The 13,466-nt window shown below is 42.3% G+C and overlaps 1 pseudogene; it reads left to right on the top strand.

The window, feature by feature from the left end:
- Nucleotides 1-11,813: 11,813 nt before the first annotated feature.
- Nucleotides 11,814-12,380, top strand: LOC101659876 (annotated as a pseudogene).
- Nucleotides 12,381-13,466: the final 1,086 nt, after the last annotated feature.

Below are 13,466 nucleotides of genomic sequence, written 5' to 3'. Positions count from 1 at the left end.
CTCCCTGGTGCGACCAGAACCTCAGCTGCTGGTGGGTGCCCCTCAGTGATGGTAAATGGGGTGAATTGGTATCTGTGGTATGGATTCCATATTCCCGTTCAAGTCAATTTACATTAATCGAGCTTCTGGGTGGTACGAACTGTTAACATATTGGGCTGCAAACTGTAAGGGTGGAATTCATCCAGAGATGCCTTGGAAGAAAAGACTGGTCATCTAAATCTGAAATCACAGCTGTTGAAAACCCTAGGAAGCACAGTTCTATTTTGGCAGGTGTGGGTGGATGGCAACCGGAAGCTGGTAATGCCTTTGTCTGTGGGGCGCTGATTACTGGGGGAGATTCAGAGATGAGTAAGAATCATCATGACCTAGGAATCTTAGAATGCAAACACAGAGTGAAGCGAAACATTCAAATGTATTTCAGACAAAATAAAAACATCACTGCAGGGGCACAAAGAGCCATGGGAACAGCAAGGACGACAAGAAAAATTATGAAAAGAACCCAAAACATTTCTATTTATGATAGATCGGAGGGCAGTAATGTGCTTAAAAGGAAGATACTAAGTGGGGTTTCTTGAAACCCCATGGGAAACACATTATTTTACTTGGCTTGAACATTTGTTTGGGGTGACTTGGTAGGGGTTGAAGATGATTATAAAATGCTAAAGGCTCTTAAGCCGTCCTTTGGCCCTGCTCTCCCTCGAAGATTGTATCACTGCCCGTTCCCTGGGTGCTGCATGAGCAGTGGCAGTGATGTGAGCGACTGGTGGGTGCCTAGAAATTACCACGTAGACTGGTGGGTGCCTAGAAATTACCACGTAGAGGAAGAAGAGTCCAGAAGTCTGACCTCGTCCACATTGGACTAAGAATGAGCGCAGGTTTTCATGCAGGCACCCAGCATCATTTGGGTTTCAGGAGCAGTGGGGTTTCTGCGTGTACCTTCAGATGCTATTAGGTAAAGAGGGGTTCGCAGAAGATAATACAGGAACACATGAAGTAGCATAGGAGTGCCGGCATGCACACACGCACACTCACACACAGCTTAATATGACCTTTGCTCTACCTACATGCCAAGCACCTGAACAAAGAGTACTGGGGATGCTCTTTAGAGTCATGCTTCCCTCTCTTTGAGGATACTAGTAGGTGAGATATTTCAGATTGCAGCCATCAAGCCGATACAAGCGCTTGGTCAAAGGAGTCGCTAGTGTTTGACTCCTTCACTAAAGGTGGATTCTGTGCTACCAAGTCCAGGGCCTTCCCGCGTGTTCTCAGAAGAAGATGGCAGGCCGTGCTCAGAGCACACTCGGATCATTCCATCGCGTCGTCCAGTGACAGAACCCTCGTTTGGGGGCGTGTTGGCTGCGCATCGCACGGCTCCCGGGACACGCTTTAACCTGAGTAGTCTAACAGCCTCATGCATGTGACAGGCACTTGGGGGGAGGGACGCAGGGCACACTCCAAAGCCCGGCACCAGAACGTGCAACTTGCGTCACGTTGACCCATCCTTTCCCTACTCAGGCCACCTCTTGTCGGCTTACGGAGGGGCTCAACTACGAGAAAGTCTGTGTAAATGCATTGTACACATTGATAATCACATTAAAATAGTCAGTTTGTCAGACTATGGATGCTGGAAACGAGACGACTATATTTTATGCATCAGCAGGGCCACCGGGGGGTATGCAAATTTCAGTGGTGTTAGACTAAGACAGAAAAATGTGGTTCCATGTTTATGTAAATGAGACCATGTAAAGTGTATTCGCGTAGATTAGCACGTTGTCTGATAGAGTGCCTCGTTCGGAAGGCACTCAAGCTGCACAAATGGCTGCAACCATACAATGGGTATTACAGGACCGGACAGTATCTTGCTCTGTAATCCTTTCAATGGCTTTGACTTGGAGCCATGAGCAGAATCTAACTAACAGCACGTGGGCTTATCGTCGCAGTAGCTATCTGCTGGCACAGCTGCAGCATTCCTGAAAGAAAAGTTTACCAGTAGTCCGCACTCTTCCAACTATTGATGCTACCCAGCTCGTCTCACACCTCAGCAGTCTGTGGTTAACATGGAACCGCATTGATATTGATCAGCGAGCTGCAGATCCGCCACCTCTTGTGCCTCCCCTTCACAGTGTTCCCACTTATTTGGGGTCTTGTAAGTGAATTGCAGGTATGTGCAGTGACATGCTCTTCCACCTCAGCCTCCGTGGAAGAGCCTCCTGTGTGTAATGGGACCCCCTTATCCACTCAGCTCTGGGCCTGGACAGAATTGGACTCAGCTGAGTACTCCAGCATCTCCCATTAGCTCCCTGCATTGCACCCCTCAAAGAGGCTACATTGAACCACAGGATAGGCAAGCTTCAAGATATCGGTGCCCCTTCCCCAATGGGTATGGTACTTTGCTATCTGGGCCAGGGATGCTTGAGCCCTGAGTCTCCCAAAGTTTCTTTGGACAAGCTTCCTCAGCTTTTGCTTACAGATCTTTCAGAGGGTCAAACCAGGTCCTTGCTGTGGGGGTGGGCTCATCTTTTATGGTCTCATGTCTTAATCCCTCTCCTATACCCCTACATTAAAAAATATTTAATAAATTAATGCTTTTGTACATAGACACCCAACATGGATGAGTTTAAAACGTTGGAGATGGTGTTATAATTCTAAGTTTGAGGCTCAATGTAGTTGCTACCCACCCTGTGATAGGCGCTAGAATATACTAAGATGTTAATACCAATTTGGGAATTTCTCACCTGCTCTGTAGGACCCCAAAGTCTTATCTGGCAAGGTTGTCTTATAATCCTTCGTGCTGGGGGTCAAATGAGTGCTACAGGGATGGCTATGGGAGAAATGACTGTTTCCCAGATACACACAGATGCCCTACAAGAATGCGGACACTCCGGGGAGGACAACCATGGTCCTTGAGGTCATCTGGAGGGACATTTTCCCCCTTACCTGCTTACACGCCATGTAAGCAGCCCCCACAGATGATCATCACCCGTGCAGTCTGAGGCCTTCCTTAGGGGGATGTTTAGACTTTATGTCAACTTGCACCCGTGTGAAAGTGGTGGCCAAGTCCAACCTGTCAATCAAGTCACAGCCTAAGGATGCCTCCTGGGGGTGTAGCCTTTGTATAAGAGAGACACTGAGACCTTCTCCCACGCTTGCCCCGCATACCCCTACATTTTCAACAATCTTTTTCCCTCATACCCCCTTTAACCAAAAGGAACTCCTTATTCCTGTCATTCATTGCTGTAAGGGGCTCAAGGGGAAGTGCCCTTTGTAATATGAACCCATCTTCTATGAAAATTGGGCCAAGACCACCCTGCTACAGTTATAAGTGAAGGAACTGAGGAGATTAAAAAATTTTTGGAACTATCATAGCTAAGAATGACTTTGAGTAGGGGAGGGTGAATGTTTCCACATATCGTGTCACCGTGATTTGTCATGACTCACACTTTGCATCACCATAATATTTTATGGTACTGCATCACTGTGGACGCCATTACAAGATGGCGCCGGACCGCGCCCGCATCGTCAGAGCTAAGCTGTAAACAAGCTTGTTGCGCATGCGCTGCCAGCCGCTCGCTACGCATTATCAAATTGCACCAATCCTGGTAGGACACGTCACCGAGCAGGGTACTTATACCCGGGGTTTTAGGAGCTTGGGGTCTTCCGCAGCTGACCTCGGAGCAAGAGGCAGCTTAAATAAACTTCGCAGATTGCATCTACCAGAAGGGTCCTGACCATTCTTGTCTCGGTCCGTGTTGCGCCGTGTCATCCGCGCGTGACACATCACCATAATATTTTAATCTGGCAAGCAGGTGGACTTAAGTCATTGTCCCTAGGTGACGTCAATAGATACAGCCTATGCCAGATAGGGTTCTTGAGAGAAACAAAACCATGACATTAATGATTTATATATATATATATACACACATTTATATATACACACACATATATATAATACATAAGAAATATAATATATATAACACATAAGAAATAAACAGTTAATTAATCTATAAAGCAGTACCAATGGCTCAGTGCAACTCACTCCCGTGAGACAGTTGTGAGACACTGGCAGTCCTTCAAGTCCTGAGGGCCACCAGGTAGTCCTCTGTAGAGCAGTTCAGGCTATCCAGCCACAGGCAGCAAACAGCAAGGCAGGTCACCAACAGTCAGCCAGATGACCCCAGCTCAAGAGATGTATATTCCAGTAGTGTGGTGAGGCAGGTCTTGAAGAAACCTCAAATTACAGCGATGCAGTCACGGGTTAGGTGTCCCACAGCTTGTGTAGCTTGCAAATTGAGGCAGAGAATAAGCTAAGGCAGCTGCATACTTGTCTGATCATCAAAGAGCAAGAGACAAGGAAGGCAAGGCTCGCTGAGCCATTTATCTCTCCGTCCTTCAATTAATCCCACATGTGGTCATTGGCCATGTTGACACAATAAACCTACTTATTACACAGCCTTACTAACTTGATGATCAGATTTTCCTGTGGGATCAGTCCTTGGGAGCTCATCTCAACGATTACACACCCCACACTGACTGAGTTAAGTGTTCCCTAACGCTACTTAAGAAGGAATACCAGGCCTGAGGGATACAGGGACTCGAACAACACTGCACCCCATTTCTCCGTGGTGAAATTGGGTTTTCTTTTCTGGCCCTGATAACTTCTTGAAGAATAGTCAGTGGTATTTCTATTAATGGAGAGATTTGCTCTGACAACACATTTTGTGAATAGAAACTTTATTACCAGGGTCAGAAATAAAGTTGGACACATAAGGATATGACTTTGAAATTGGTAAAACTCCCAATCACATCCTACCTTGGCTGTCTACTGTTGCTCCAACACAGAAACCATAAGTGGATGGCTTTAAAAAAAAAAAAAAACAGAAATAAAATTTCACCCTGTTTTCTCTAAAAGTTCAAATCAATTTCTGTAGTGTAGATTCCTTCCCTGTTGGTAGCCCAGACTGTCCCTTGTTTCTTGGCTTGTAGACAATCCTCACGTGGTATCTACTTTTTAAAAAAATTAGTTTAGAAGTGATTCGTTTTAGAACCTTCCCTACTTGAGTCTGACCTGATTGACATAATAAAGCCTTATTTTCAGAGAATCATTTTTCCAAAGAAGGAACTGGAATTTAAAGAATATTTTGAGAGGCTAAAATTCAATCATTGAAGGGTGAGTCTAAATGTTTCAAGTCCACCGAGGAGAAAGGAATTCTGAGCAGAAGGAACAGCATGTATAGTGTAGTAAAATCATTACATTGATAGCAAAATCAAAAAACCACAAAAATAAATAAAAATATTAGACAATATTTTAGTGCCACCAAACTTGATGTGATTATTTTGCCCACAAATTTTCGGATATGGAGGAAATCTTTTTTTTTAAAAAACAAAACATTTTATTAGGAGCTAATCCAGACACCATACCATTCCATAGTTCAATTATATCACTCAGTGTTGTACAGTTGCTGCCACATCAGTTTTAAAATATTTTCCTCTTTCCTGAACTCCCTGATATCAGCTTTCTTTCAGCTCCCCAAGAAACCCTTATGCAAGTTATTGTCTCTATAGATTTGCCTATCCTGGGTTTCATATACTGAAAAACATAGAAAAATGCATAACAGAGAGTCAAGAAGGCTACCAACAATGACAAAATACAACGGAGATAAACTCCAATAAGAAAAATATATTAAAAACCAGATTAAACATAACGTGTATCAAAAGGGAGATCAAATGACAAGCTTTTAACCATTCAAGTCAGATGGATGATTTGAATCTACTGTAGTCATCTCTCTAATACTCTCTGTTTGATAAACTGCTTATTTTAACATTATTAAACATAACTCAATTATGGTTAGAGGGAAATCCCCAGTGACTTAGTCGACGTGTAGTTCTGACAAAGGTATTTTGGGCTTCCACTGTCATCTATAGCCTTCTGCACACCAGAATCTCACAACTGAAGTTCTGATACTAATCCCTCCTTCAGATTTGAATTAAATAATTTACAATCCTTGGATCATGAATGTTGGTGTGCTTCTTCAATGTGGGTTGAGTTGACCTCTCGCTTAGATGGCTTGAAAACAAGTTGACCTCTCACTTAACGGTTTGAAAACAAGACTTTAAGAAACCAAATGCTCTTCTTTCTGATAGTCAGGCACGATCTAATTTCTTCATCACACTTTGCTATACCATCCATATCTTCTGTTGCTTTCATGTGGGTGAGTATTGAGCAGGGCCATGTCATAAGGGTTTATTATTCTTCGATTGGAGCTAGGATGATGTTCAAGCCCAACCTCTGGATATGGAGTACATCTTATGCATGATCAAAATTCTCCTTAAAATCATTTATGGAAAAAAATTACTTATGAATACCAATATCACCATTCTCACAGAGTTCACTGGATCTAGGAGGTGGTATGGAGTATCAAAACCACTCTACGAGTAGCATCACCATCAAGAAAGAACTTCACCCTAGAAAAGACACACAAAACCTCAGACTAACTATTATGGACTGAAATGTGTCTCCTCCAAAATATGCATCAACATAGATTACTGATGAATACCTTCTGATCCTAGATGAGGGATGTGAAAGCCTTGATAGCCAACAGACAGTATCGTAGAGACAATTATAGTAGATAGAACTCAAACGGAAACTCTTTGCCATCTAGTCAATACTGACTAGTAGTGACCCTATAGTACAGAGTAGAACTAACTGTTCCTGTGAGTTTCCGAGACTGTAACTCTTTACAGGAGTAGAAATCCCAGTCTTTCTCTCATTGCAGATATAGTTAGATTAAACTGTAATATTTTATTTGATCCCCATTTTGACTCATTTAAATGTTGTATCAGCTTTTTTAAGTGAAGGGCAAGTACACCCGGATGAACCATCCAGTGAAAGGTCTCTGAACACGGACCAGGGATATGAATAGCCTTGCTATCATATACAAAGTGCACTGGAAAGTGGATCATGGCAGATGGCTCTAGGTTAAAATGTAACACATCATTTCCCCTTTGACCTATTTTTAAGTTGTTTTAATTTTCAATATTTTCTACTTTTTTTATGTTTTATTTTTTTTAATTTAATTTTATTTTTTTAATTTAATCATTTTATTGGGGCTCATACAATTCATCACAATACATAGATCAATTGTGTAAAGCACATCTATACATTTGTTGCCCTCATCATTCCCAAAATTCGCTTTCCTCTTGGGTTCCCGGAATCAGCTCATTTTCCTTTTTTCCCCTCCCCCTCCCTTCCCACTGCCCTTTCCCTCATGAGCCCTTAATAATTTATAAATTATTATTATATCTTCTCTTACACTGCCTGGTGTCTCCTCTGAAACCCCTCTGCTGCCCATCCCCCAGAGAAGAAGTTATATGTAGATCCCTGTGATCAATTCCCCCTTTCTACACCCACCCCCCTTCCCTCCTGGTATCACCACTGTCACCCCTGGTCCTGAGGGGTTCATCTGTCCTAGATTCCCTGTGTTTCCAATTCCCATCTGTACCGGTGTGCATCCTCTGGTCTAACCAGGTTTGCAAGGCAGGGTTGGGGTCATGGTAGTTGGGGGGAGGAAGTGTTTAAGAACTAGAGGAAGGTTGTGGGTTTCATTATTGCTATACTGAACCCTAAGTGACTCACCTCCTCCCCACGACCCCTCTGCAAGGTATGTCCAGTTGTCTAGAGATGGGCATTGGGTCCCCATCACGCGCCATAGTCATTGACGATGATGTGATTTCTGCTTTCTTTTCAATCGAGAATTTTCTCTATTTGGTCAGTGTGGTTAGCTTTTTTGTTTCTTTGTTTTTGTACATTTTTGGTATATGATATCCAGGATAGGTGACTCTATAACGGCAGTAACTGGATTAGTAGCTTCTTAGGAGTATGGCAGAGGAGGTTAGGGAAAAATTGGGAGCTAATAACAAGGAGCACATGAAGAAAATGTCCTAAAATTGATTGTGGTAATGAATGGGCAATCTTGTTGATAAGACTGAAATAGTGAATTGTGTGATAGGTGGATTATGAACCAATAAAGGGTTTTTTTGTTTGTTTGGTTTTTCAGTGTTCTATATTTTTAGTGTTAATTTGAGGAAACCATCATTCTCAGCATTACATAATTATCCCCCATTTTGTGATCTGATACAATTATCCTGTGAGTTGTAAATTCTCACCTCTGTGATGTTAATGAGGCAGTATTAAAAGCAGATATGTTAATGAGGCAGAATAAAAGCAGAGATGTTAATGAAGCAGAATAAAATCTATAAGATAAAGTTACATCAATCTCTTTTGAGATATAAAGGGGTTTAAACAAGTAAGCAGAGATCAGAGAGGGACCGTTAGCACCAAGAAAGATGAGCTGTATCCTTTGGCCCCAGGATCCCTGTTCTTCAAACCTACTAGTCCCAAGGACAGATTGATGCCAAGACACATGGAGATCTCTAAGGTATTGCAAACCCATATATGTTGAAACGGGGCAGGGACCTTCCCCTAGTGCCGAAAGAGAGAGAAAACCTTCCCCCAGAGCCAGACCCCTGACTGTGGATTTCTAGCCGCCTATGCTATGAGTATTTCAAATGCCAGAGGCACCTAAGTGAAGAGGCTTCAGGGAAGCTCCCAGACAAAGAACATACAGCGAAGAAGGACTCCGCTGAAGGAGCGACCGAGTCTGTTTTGGTTTTTTTTGAATCGTCGTATTAGGGGCTCCTACAACTCTTGTCACAATCCATCCGTACATCCATTGTGTCAAGCACATTTGTACATTCATTGCCCTCATCATTCTCAAAACATCTGCTCTCCACCCAAGCCCCTGGCATCCGCTCTTCATTTTTCCCCTCCCTCCCTGCTCCCCCCTCCCTCATGAGCCCTTGATAATTTATAAATTATTATTTTGCCATCTCTTACACTGTCCGACATCTCCTTTCACCCACTTTTCTGGATTCAGGGAATCCAGGACGGATGAGCCCTACAGGACCAGTGGTGTGAGTGGCAGAACAGGGAGGGTAAAGGGAGAATGGGTAGGAAAGAGGGAACCGATTACAGGGAACTGTGTGTGACCTCCTCCCTGGGGGACAGACAAACGAAAAGTGGGTGAAGGGAGACGTCGGACAGGGTAAGATATGACAAAATACCATTTTATAAACTATCAAGGGCTCATGAGGGAGGGGGGAGCGGGAAGGGAGGGGAAAAATGAGGACCTAATGTCGGGGGTTTAAGTGGAGAGAAAATGTTTTGAGAATGATGTACAAATGTGCTTGACACAATTGATGTGTGTATGGATTGCGGTAACAGTTGTATGAGCCCCTAATAAAATGTATAAAATTAAAAAAATGAAGGGAAAGAGCAGGACGGTGCCCATGGAAGTCGGAACCCGCTAAGGAGTGTGTAACAACTCACCTGCCAATCAACTAGCCCTGAAAATGGATGGCGCTTGAGCGTCGGGCCCAGACCTGGCCATTGCCGGCAGTAGGGATGCATTAGAGGGACGGGAGCGACCCGACCTTGTTCCGTGGACGCTATGCCAGGACAAGTAGGAGGGCCGCTGCGGTGAGCCTTGAAGCCTAGGGCGCAGGCCAGGGTGGAGCCGCCGCAGGTGCAGATCTTGGTGGTAGTAGCAACAAAAAAATAAATAAATAAATAAATAAATAAATAAATAAATAAAAAGAGGGGAAAGAAAGAAAAGATCCAAGTGAATGCCAGAAGAGACTCGACCTTGCTCTTCATCCTCAAGTAACTAAAGAAAATGGGAGAAATGATGACGTTAAAGATCTGAATAGAAAATTTCAAAAGGTAACCTGAGAAGACAAAGTACAATATTATCATGAACTATGCAAAGATCTAGAGTTAGAAAACTGAAAATAAGAGCGCACTCAGCATATCTTAAGCTGAAAAAAACTGAAGGAAATAATTTAAGCCTCGTTTTGCAATATTGAAAGATTCAAAGGGCTAAATATTGAATGATGCAGAAAGCATCAAGAGAAGATGAAAGGAATACACAGAGTCACTGTACCAAGAAGAACTAGTAGACATTGCACCATTTCAGGAGGTAGCATATGAGGAAGAACCAATGGTGCTGAAGGAAGAAGTTCAAGCTGCACTGAAAGCATCAGCCAAAAACAAGGCTCCGGGTATTAATGAAATACTAACTGAAATGTTTCAACAAGATGGTGAAGCACTGGAAACACTCACTCAGCTATGCCAGGAACTTTAGAAGACAGCTGACTGGAAGAGATCCATATTTGTACACAGCCCAAACAAAGACGACCCAACAGAATCTTCAAAGTATAGAACACTATCATTGATATCACATGCAAGTAAAATTTTGCTGAAGATCATTGAACAATGATTATAGCAGTACATTGACAGGGAGCTGCTAGAGCTTTGGGCCTGATTCAGAAGAGGACATGGAACAAGGGATATCATTGTTGAGGTCAGCTAGCTCTTGGCTCAAAGCAGAGAACACCAGAAGAAAGATGTTTACTTGTGTTTGAATAACTACACCAAGACATTTAACTGTATGGATGATAACAAACTATGGATAACCTTGAGAAGAATGGGAATTCCAGATCATTTAATTTTGTTCATAACGAACTTGTATATGGATCATTTAGCAGTTGTATTAACAGAACAAGGAAACACTGCATAGTGTAAAAACAAGAATGGTGTGTGTCAGGGTTGTATCCTCTCACCATATGAGGGCTTATCCACCCAAACCAGAATTGCGCTGAGTGGAGTGGAACTTCCGTAATACACATTTTTCCTGTTTCGATCAGCTCCCTCTGAGTTAGTGCACCCAGTGGCGTCACCTGGGAAAGTTCTCTCAGTCATGGTAATTTTTTTTCCTTTTATGAGACAGACAGAGACAGACAGAGGATGGTTTTGCCACCACAACAGTGCACCTGCTCATGCATTGTGCCAGTTTTTGGCAAAAAACCAGCATGCCTTTCTTGCCCCATGCACCTGACTCACCACACCTCACTCCATGCAACTTCTTTCTGTTTCCGCAAATGAAGAATAACATGAAAGGACAGTGATTTGACTATGTAGAAGAGGGCAAGAAAAAAATGAGGGAGGTACTGTCAAGCATCCAAACAGAGGAATTTCAAAAATGTTTCCAAGAATGGAATTGCAGATTGGACAAATGTATTAAGTGTAATGGAGCATATTTTGAAGGTGATAAAGTTGTTTGGTAAAAATAAATAAATAGCTTTTTAAAAATATTCTGTTTTTTATTTGGGGGGGGGGTAACCCCTCAAACTTGGTCAATCTGTATGCTGAGCCAATCATCAGAGAATCTGGATGAGATGAATAAGAATGTGGCACCAAGATTAGAGGAAGGTATATTAACAACCTGCAGTATGCAGATGATACAAACTTGCTTGCTGAACGTGAGGAAGACTTCAAGTTGTTGGTGAAAATCAGGGAGGGTAGCCTTCAGTACGAATTAGGATACAATGTAAAGAAGACCAAAATCCTAACAACTGGACCAATAAGTATCATCATGATTAATGGAGAAAAGGTTAAAGTTGTCAAGGATTTTGTCTTGATTGGATGCACAGTCAATGTTCTTGGAAATAGTAATCAAGAGGTCAAAAGAAGTGTGGCATTAGGTAAACCTACAGCACAAGACCTCTTTAGAATACTGAAAAACAAGGAAGTCATTTTGAGGACTAAGGTGTGCCTGACCCAAGCGATCTTGTTTTCAAATGCCTCATATGCATGTGAAAGTTGGACTTGAATAAGGAAGAGTGTAGAATAATAGATGCATTTGACTTGTGGTGCTGGAGAAGAATACTGAAAGTACTGCAGAAGCTCCCGAGGGAATATGGAGGCAGCCGTGAAGTTGAAGTTGCTTGAGAAATACCTGGGGTTGAGTAAGTGGAACAAATACAGTGCTGGGGTGAGCATCAGATTCCGGTTCTTCCAACAACAATGGTCGGAGTGTAACAGGATTAACAACAATAGCAGCTCATCTATTCAGGCAAACCAGCAAAGAATAAATGCTGGGGAGCAGTGCACAAGAAAAAGCAGTCGTTTTTTGCAGTAATGGTTGGAATACAGGGTAACTCAAGTAGACAGACCCTCCAATACAGACGTCTGCATTCTGCTGAAGGATCTTAATTCATATCTTAAAGATACAGTCTACCTTATGGGCTATAACTTTACTTTAGCGTATATCCTGTTACACTATGGACTTGACTGTGTTGTAGTTGACCTGACAGTTCAAGGAAAGGAGATATATCTTAATGAGCCTCTGGTTTGTCACATTCAGCATTACCTAGCTATCAAGCAACATCTGCCTAGTGTTGTCTTCATCAAGAACAGACTATATACAAATTCCCATGAGAAGATTCCCAGGCTGTACAGAAGAGTAATTAAACACTTCCAGTGAAAAATGCATTCTGGACCACAGGACTAGCATAAATTGATAGAAAGCCATTATTTGTTGACAGGAGCTAAAATGTTAAAGTGTACACTTGTGTGAATATTTTATTTGTACTTCAGTTGAAAGTTTGCAATTTTTTATGTAAAAACTGTTGTCAAAAAGGTGAGTCACGATCAAGTCATAAATTACCTTGTCTTATAGGTGAAATTTTCATAAAAGTTGAGAATCAGTGGCTTAAAAAAAAAAGTACCATGGACTGCTAAAACGAAAGGTCATTCTGTTTTGGAAGAAGTATGGCCAGAGTGCTCCTTAGAGGCAAGGATGGGGCATACTTTGAGCATGCTGTCAGGAGAGACCAGTCCCAGAGAAGGGCATTATGATTGCTAAAATACAGTGGCAGCAAAGAAGTGGAAGGCATTCAAGGAGATGTACTGATAAAGTGCCTACAACAATCGACTCCAGCAATGATACAGTGCTACACAAGACCAGACAGTGTTTCGTTCTGTTGTGCATAGTAGGGTCGCTATGGCACGGAAGTGACTCCTTAGCATGTAACAACAACATGTAAGCACTTGGCAACTTTATCTCATTAAAAATGGTGGTCATGGATTGTAAGTGTGTATCTACAATTACCCTAACTTAAAGTACAGTGAAGTGATTTTTCATAAAAGCCTTAAATCCACATGGACTGGAGTAAAAGAGTAAAAGACAATAATAAAAAGGACAAAGTAGATGAACTATCAAGTGGTAAAATGACTTCTCTTGATTGCGAATGTTGAATTCCAAAGTGGCAGTTATACCATTATACATCATTAGATTCTGCTAAGCGTCAGAAGAAATGGGTGCAATCAGCGGAAAAGTAGAATGAATAGAAAATTAGAAAATAAGGAGGCGTTGAAATATCCTATGATCCAATTATGCATAGCCAAGAGTCTCTACTTTCCCCAATCCATGTGAAAGGCAGGAAGTTTGTTCCCGAAGAAGTTAAGAAAGAAAGTCTCCGGACTGGATTAAGAAAAGGGTCTTTGAACTAGAGTGGTCTTTCAGCAGCACTTAGCCTAGTGGATCAACCTCTCTTTCTTGAGGCATTTC

This window comes from Echinops telfairi, unplaced genomic scaffold (genome assembly GCF_000313985.2).
Source record: "Echinops telfairi isolate 266 unplaced genomic scaffold, ASM31398v2 ScPeMD7_24;HRSCAF=84, whole genome shotgun sequence".
NCBI lineage: Eukaryota > Metazoa > Chordata > Mammalia > Afrosoricida > Tenrecidae > Echinops > Echinops telfairi.
This window is presented reverse-complemented; position numbering and strand designations above follow the sequence as displayed.